The 8,036-nt window shown below is 43.6% G+C and overlaps 1 pseudogene; it reads right to left on the bottom strand.

Annotated features, from left to right (window-relative positions):
• Positions 1 to 7,205: 7,205 nt before the first annotated feature.
• Positions 7,206 to 7,923, bottom strand: LOC131818768 (protein PBDC1-like; annotated as a pseudogene).
• Between the last annotated feature and the right edge of the window lie 113 nt (positions 7,924 to 8,036).

Raw genomic sequence — 8,036 nt, 5'->3', positions numbered from 1 at the left:
CAGTCTCTTGTAGGCAGCATATAGATGGATCTTGTTTTTATATCTGTTCTGATTTTGGGTGTATATTTGTATAAGTTCTTTATATACTTTGGGTACTAAGCCTTTATTGGAAATGTCATTGGCAAATATCTCCTCCCATTCACTAGGTTGTCCTTTATTTTTTTTTATTTTTTTTATTTTTTTAAAGATTTTATTTATTTACTCGACAGAGATCACAAGTAGACAGAGAGGCAGGCAGAGAGAGAGAGAGGGAAGCAGGCTCCCCGCTGAGCAGAGAGCCCGATGCGGGCCTCGATCCCAGGACCCTGAGATCATGATCTGAGCCGAAGGCAGCGGCTTAACCCACTGAGCCACCCAGGCGCCCCACTAGGTTGTCCTTTAATTTTGTTGATTGTTTCCTTGGCTATTTGTTTTTGCCTTTTTTTTTTTTTTTTTTTGCTTTTATTTCCCTTGCTTCAGGAGACATATCTAGAAAAAATATTTCTATGGCTGTTTCAGAAGAATTACTTTCTGTGCTCTCTTCTAGGATTTTTATGGTTTCAGGTCTCACATTTAGTTCCTTAATCCACTTTGAGTTTATTTTGCATATGGTGTAAGAAATGGTACAGTTTCCTTCTTTTGCATGTGGCTGTCCAGTTTTCCCAACAGCATTTGTTGAAGGGACTGTCTTTTCCCTGTTGTATATTCTTGCCTCTTGTGGAAGATTAATTGACCATACAATTGTCGGTTTGTTTCCGGGATTTCTATCCTGTTCTGTTGATCTATGTGTCTACTTCTGTGCCAGTACCATACGGTTTTGACCATTACAGCTCTGTAATATAACTTGAAATCTGGAATTTTGTTACCTCCAGCTTTGTTTTTCCATGAAATCACTATGTATAAATTATACCTGATTAGGTTTGTAGACTTAACTGACGCTTATAGAATACTTTTCCCATAAATAACGCAGAGTGACTCCTGCCACGAGCTTTCATAGTGAACAGCATTATCACATCTCTACCATATTTTCATGTACTAACAACCATACAGGAAAAGGGTAGCCCAATACAAAAGGCCCAGTGAAAGTCCAGGAGAACTGCTATGCAGTGTCCTCAGGGAACTCCCAGTCCAGATAAGGGTCGGATGATAGGAAGATCCCCGGGAAGAATCTTGAATTGCTGCATTTGAGCATATGGGGAATATTGCTGATAGACAAAGGTGTTGGTAATTTAGGAAAAACTAATAACAGACTGATGGGAAACCAGGATGATGGGGCGGGGGAGGCAATTATTAACCCCACAAAAAATGAAAGATTGTATAAGGAAAAGACTTGTGGTTTTAGTGGACTTCCTAGTTCAGTAGTGTGCAATGTTTGCGTTGTCCTAGCACGTTACATGGCAACTGTTGATTTAATAAAAAAATTGTGGGAGGAGCACCTGGGTGGTTCAGTCAGTCAGTTGAGTGTCTGACTGTTGGTTTCAGCTCAGGTCATTGATCTCAGGGTCACGGGAGCTGGGATCTGGCTCTGCGCTCAGCCTGGAGTCTGCTTATCCCTTTCCCTCCCCTCCCCTGCTTGTGCTCTCTCTTTCTTTCTTTAGAAGAATAAACAAAGTCTTCAAAACAAGAATACATTAAGAAAAAGAATTGTGGGACGGTTTTGTTGGATAAAGGGAGAAATGAGAGAGAGTGTCGGAGGCAGGCCCCCTGGCCAGGGCGGCCTCCGCCATTAAAAGATGGCGCCTGGCGAGCTGCCCAGAAAAGTTGCCTCATAAGACTAAGCAGAACACCCTAAGAGGAAGCGTATAGCATTGGTTGCTGGCGCAGTCATCTTGCTTAGGCTCTCCCTGTGATTCGCCCCCTTCTGTACCCTATGCGCTCATTGGCTGTGTGAGGATATATAAGCATGTCGCTGGAAAAATAAAGGAGAAAAAGAGCACAAGACAACGAGGCTGATTGTTGTACTTGCGGGTCGAGGGCGAAAAGAGGGAGCAGAGGAGAGCTAACTCCTTACCTACTGGGGCAAGAAGTCTAGAAGTGATATATGATACTGACAAGTTAGAAGGCATATTAGCTATCAATTGGGAATATTTGGATAATAATAGAAGAAACAGGTAGAAGGGTTGAGGGTGTTTGCTGCTCAGAGAGGTCTTGGGGCTGGGCAGAAGGAAAGCAGGCACTGCTGTTCCTTTATGACTTTCAGATACTATATGCACATGAAATTCTTCCTTTCAGTGAAGCAGCTAAATAAATGAGCTTGCTAGGTGGAGTAGTTCATTTTACAAGAGGAAAAACAGGTCTAGGGGGCCTTTGCCTAATTTGGGAACCTTTGTTCTGCTCTTAGTCTTTTTCCATGTTCCTTCTTTATCTGGTGTTTCCTATTAAAACTTTGATTTCCTCAGTTTACTAGCTCTTCAGTGTATACCAGCAAATTCAGCAGGAGACAGGGGCACCTGACTGGCTCCGTCAGTGGTGCATGTGACTCTTGATTTGGGGTGGGGAGTTCAAGCCCATGCTGGGTGTAGAGCCTACTTTATAAAAAATAAAATCAGGGGCGCCTGGGTGGCTCAGTGGGTTAGAGCCTCTGCTTTCGGCTCAGGTCATGATCCTGGGGTCCTGGGATCGAGTCCCACATCGGGCTCTCTGCTCAGCAGGGAGCCTGCTTCTCCATCTTTCGCTGCCTGCCTCTCTGCCTATTTGTGATCTCCGTCTGTCAAATAAATAAATAAAATCTTAAAAAAAAAAAAAAGTAAAATCAGGAGAGGGGCACCTGGGTGGCTCAGTGGGTTAAGCCTCTCTGCCTTCAGCTCAGGTCATGATCCTGGGATCGAGCCCTGCATAGGGCTCTCTGCTCAGTGGGGAGCCTGCTCCCCCCCCCCCCTGCCTGCCTCTCTGCCTACTTGTGATCTCTCTCTCTGTCAAATAAATAAATAAAATCTTTAAAAAAAAAAAATAAAACCAGGAGGAAACAATATACTGCAGTTGCTACAACCCAATATGTAGGTTCAATTTCCTCTTTGTCATTTACAAATCATGTGCTTTTATGCAAGTAACTTGTCTGTGCCTCGGGTCTCTTGTCTCTAATGTGGGGATATCAACATCCCATGAGCTTGTTGGTGGGTTAAATAGCTTATACACAGAAAGTTCTTGGAGCAGTCCCCATAGCAATGGCTCAGTAAGTACTGTCAATGAGGGGCGCCTGGGTGGCTCAGCTGGTTAAATGTCTACCTTTAGCTCAGGTCAAGATCTCAGGGTCCTGGGATTGAGTCCCACATTGTGCTCTCTGCTCAGTGGGGACTCTGCCTCTCCCTCTACCTGCTGCCACCCCACCGCTTGTGCTCTCTCTGACAAATAAATGAAAAAATCTTAAAAGTAAATACATACATACATACATGCATACATACTGTCCATGGGACTCTCACTCTCCGAATAGGGAATGGAACCCATTATAATCACCAGTGAATCTGGGGAAGTGATCAAAACAGGGATAAATTCTATAGGTGTTAAAAAATAAATAAACTGGGGCACCTGGGTGGGTGGCTCAGCTGTTTAAGCATCTGCCTTCGTCTCAGGTCATATCTCTAGGTCCTGGAATCGAGCCCCACCTCCGGCTCCCAGCCCAATTAATAAATAAATTGAATAAATGGATAAATAAAGTCTTTAAAAATATAAATAAATACATAAATAAAATAAACTGTATTAAGTTTAATTCACAGATGATAATTTTCTTATTATAAAATATAGTTTTTAGATACAAAATTGGATAAATTTTTTTTAAAGACTTTATTTGTTTATTTGACAGACAGAGATCATAAGTAGGCAGAGAGGCAGGCAGAGAGAGGAGGAAGCAGGCTCCCTGCTGAGCAGAGAGCCCGATGTGTGGCTTGATCCCAGGCCCCCGGGATCATGACCTGAGCCGAAGGCAGAGGCCCTAACCCACTAAGCCACCCAGGTGCCCCAAATTGGATAAATTTTGATAAATGTAGCACCCATGTAATAATCACCATGAGGAAGGTACAGAACATTTCCATCACTCAAGAGGTCCCTTGTACCACTTCGCAGTCAATTCTTGTCCCCAGCTCCTTGCCCTGTGCAACTACTGTCTGACTTTTATCACTGTGGATTTGTGGTTTCTAGAGTTTTCTCTATAGTTTCACTATAAACAAAATTATAGCTAATCCTACAGTACAATAGTCTTGTATCTTGCTTCCTTGGCTCAACATGTTTTTGAGATTTTATGTATATGTAGATTTTTAAAGATTTTATTTATTTATTTGTCAGAGAGAGAGAGAGAGTGAGCACTGGCAGACGGAGGCGGAGGGAGAAGCAGGCTCCCTGCCAAGCAAGGAGCCCGATGTGGGACTCCATCCCAGGACGCTGGGATCATGACCTGAGCCGAAGGCAGCTGCTTAACCACCTGAGCTACCCAGGTGTCCCATGTATATGTAGATTTTATGTACATGTACCCATAATTCGTTCCCTTTTTGTTTTTTCAGTTAACTGTTTGGTTTTTTAAGATGTTATTATTTATTTATTTATTTGAGAGTGCTATTGGGCGGGGGGAGGTCCAGGAAGGAGGGGAAAAGGAGGAGGAAACAATCTCAAGCAAACTCCTTTGAGCACAGAATCCCACACAGGGCTCGCTCCACAACCCTGAGTGTATGAACTGAGCTGAAACCCAACAACAGCTGGATGCTTAACCAACCAGCCATGCAGGCGCCCCTCTTCATTTACCTGTTGATGTGCAGGTTAGCTCCAGTTTGGAACTATTATGAATATTCATATCAAGCTGCTATGAATATTCATGTGAAAGTCTGTGGATATATTAACTTTTCTTGGGAATACCTTGAGGTGGAATGGCTGGATTGTAAGCTGAGTTCATGATGAAGACCTACCAAACTGGTTTTCTAAAGTGGCTGCTGTGGCTTTTATTTTGTTCTTTAAGATTTTATTTTTTTTTATTATTTTTTTAAAGATTTTATTTATTTATTTGACAGACAGAGATCACAAGTAGGCAGGGATGCAGGCAGAGAGAGAGAGAGGAGGAAGCAGGCTCCCCGCTGAGCAGAGAGCCCGATATGGGGCTCGATCCCAGGACCTTGAGATCATGACCTGAGCCGAAGGCAGGGGCTTTAACTTACTGAGCCACCCAGGCACCCCTAAGATTTTATTTTTAAGTAATCTCTATACCCAACATGGGGCTCCAACTCCCAACCCTGAGATCAAGAGTAGCGTGCTTTACCGACTTGAGCCTGCTGGGCGTCAGGGCAACTGCCTTGTTCTACATTCCCATCAGCACTGTTTGAGAAATAGTCCCAGTTGCTGTATACCCACTGAAAGGGCTAAAATGAGAAACACTGACAATGCTTATTTAGGCAATGATATGGAACAACTGGTTTTGTTGACTTTTAGGATAAGTAATATGCCTTTAGGATGTTTCTTAGCATTCTGGCACAGGATTACCTGTTTTGATCATAATCCATTTAAGGTTTATCCCTTTCCAAAGGTTGGGTGGGTTAGACGGGATTTAGGGCAATCTGTATTAGGAGTAAATCTCACCAGGTAGAAGTGACTTGATCTAACCTAGGTATTTATCACAGTGTTTTTGTCTTGTTTTATTTTGGGCCAAACAGCCAACAAGGCAGGCAATGGATTTCAGGGACAAAGCTATAAATATCCTACAGCACAAAATTGATCTGGCTCATTTCAGGCAATGACCTCCAGATATCAGCATTTTTTCTTAAGACTTTATTTATTTATTTGACAGAAATCACAAGTAGGCAGAGAGGCAGGTAGAGAGAGAGGAGGAAGCAGGCTCCCTGCTGAGCAGCGAGCCCGATGCGGGACTTGATCCCAGGACCCTGAGACCATGACCTGAGCTGAAGGCAGAGGCTTAACCCACTGAGCCACCTAGGCACCCCAAATATCAGCATTCTTAAAAAAAAAAAATCCCACACTTAGAAGGAAAAAAATATTTTCTAAGATTTTATTTATTTATTTGACAGAGAGAGAGAGTGCGCACAAGCAGGGGGAGCGGCAGGCAGAGGGAGAGGGAGAAGCAGGCTCTCCACCAAGCTGGGTGCCTGATATGGGGCTTGATCCCATGACCCCAGGAGCATGACCCAAGCCACAGGCAGCTGCTTAACTGAATGAGCCACCTAGGTCCCCCTTCCCCCAGATGTTAATAAAACGGGGCACCTGGCTGGCTGAGTTAGGAGAGCATGGAACTCTTGATCTCAAGAGTCTTAGATTGGGCGTAGAGCTTACTTATTAAAAAAAAAAAAAATTAGGGGGGCACCTGGGTAGCTCAATCCTTAAGCATCTACCTTTTTGCTCAGGTGATGAACCCAGGGCTCTGGGACTGAGTCCCACATGGGGCTCCTTGTTCAGCGGGGAGTCTGCTGCTCTTTCTCCCTTGGCCCCTCCTCCCTGCTTGTGCTCTCTCTCTCAAATAAATAAAATCTGAAAAAATAAAAATGAAAATAAATTAAAAGGGGCACCTGAGTGACTCAGTCAGTTTAGCATCTCTTGGTTTCAGCCCAGGTCTTGATCTCAGGCTGGTGAGATGAGCCCCAGGGCGCTGGTGCTTAGCCGGGAGTCTGCTTCTCTCCCTCACTTTCTCCCTCTCTCCCGATTCTGCTCCCTCATTCTCTCTCTCTCAAATTAATAAATCTTTATTTTTTTCAAATTAATAAATCTTCAAAAACATTTTTTTAAGATTTATTTATTTGACAGACAGAGATCACAAGTAGACAGAGCAGCAGGCAGAGAGAGAGGGAAGCAAGCTCCCTGCTGAGCAGAGAGCCCGATATTGGTAGTTTCTTAATCTCGCTCAGGTCTCAGCAAACCCCCTCGGTCAAAGTAGTTGTGGGCTCTTCAGTGAAGAGCTGGTACATTCCCATCTGGTTTTACTTGGGCATGTCAAGGCTAGCTATGGGTCATCCAATGATTACTACAGTATTTCAGAACTCCTTTGATTTTTTTACTTTTTTTTAGGAACCACTTGACCAGTGGTGAGAACCAAGAGAACAAGCAACCCCACTAATAGTCTTTAAGCCAGTTTGTACACAAGAACAACCTCTTGATTATGAGGCTAGAAAAGATGTTCCTTCTTCAGGTCTTCCATTGCACAGGACATACACCTAGCCACAGGGATCTGTGCAAGTAACAACATAGTATCTGTAGACTTAGCCAAACCAAGGCTTCTAGAGTGCTATTCCTTGTCTACCTTACACAGCTGTTTCACTACTCTTGTTCCTTTCCTGATTGGCTTCTTTCTCTTTTTCTTTTCCTTTGTTGTTTTTTATTTTTTTCTCTGTGTCTCCTTTCCTTCTCATCCACTGTCTCATCCCTTTCTCTTGGCCACCGTTGCCTTCTTTGTCTTCTTTATCATGAACACTGGTGTAAATGGCTTTGCGATAGCTTCCCAGTTCTGGGCAACTTCAATGGCAAAAAATTGTACCCAGGGGGGCAAAGATGGTGTTTTCCTCAGGGTAGCCCCAAGACCAATCCTGTTGTAGCGAAATACTGTAACTCAAGTCTTCCACGATCCTATCAAACTTCAAGCAGAATGACCCCCACTTCTCTTTAGCTGATTCTGATTTGAGCTCTTCTGAGCCCAACACATCAAGCCTGGATTTCTTAAATTTCCCTGAAACTCAGAAAAGATTTGGTCATCTGCTTTGGTGAGTTTCAGGAAGTGCGGGTCAACTGATGAAATCAGCTTGTAGCTGTCTTCAGGAGCCTGCTTTGCTTTCATGGCCCAAGCCATCTCTGTATCAGGATTGTTACCATCAGATGCAGCTGGGAGACAACGGGCATGCGCCACAGACACCGGTTCCCCGGAAACTGACTCAGCAGCCCCACTAGTCATCTCCGTGGTGCAACCCTCAAAGTGAGTGCCCATTTCCTGGCAATGACTATTTGTGTGCTCTTTCTGCAGCTGGTTGGAAAGTGAGGGCTCCTTTATTTATTTTAACCTAATCTCACTTTGGTTTTATTTTTTTTTTTATTTTTATTTTTTTAAAAGATTTTATTTATTTATTTGACAGAGAGAAATC

The sequence above is a fragment of the Mustela lutreola genome, chromosome 16 (assembly GCF_030435805.1).
Source record: "Mustela lutreola isolate mMusLut2 chromosome 16, mMusLut2.pri, whole genome shotgun sequence".
In the NCBI taxonomy this organism is placed as follows: domain Eukaryota; kingdom Metazoa; phylum Chordata; class Mammalia; order Carnivora; family Mustelidae; genus Mustela; species Mustela lutreola.
This window is presented reverse-complemented; position numbering and strand designations above follow the sequence as displayed.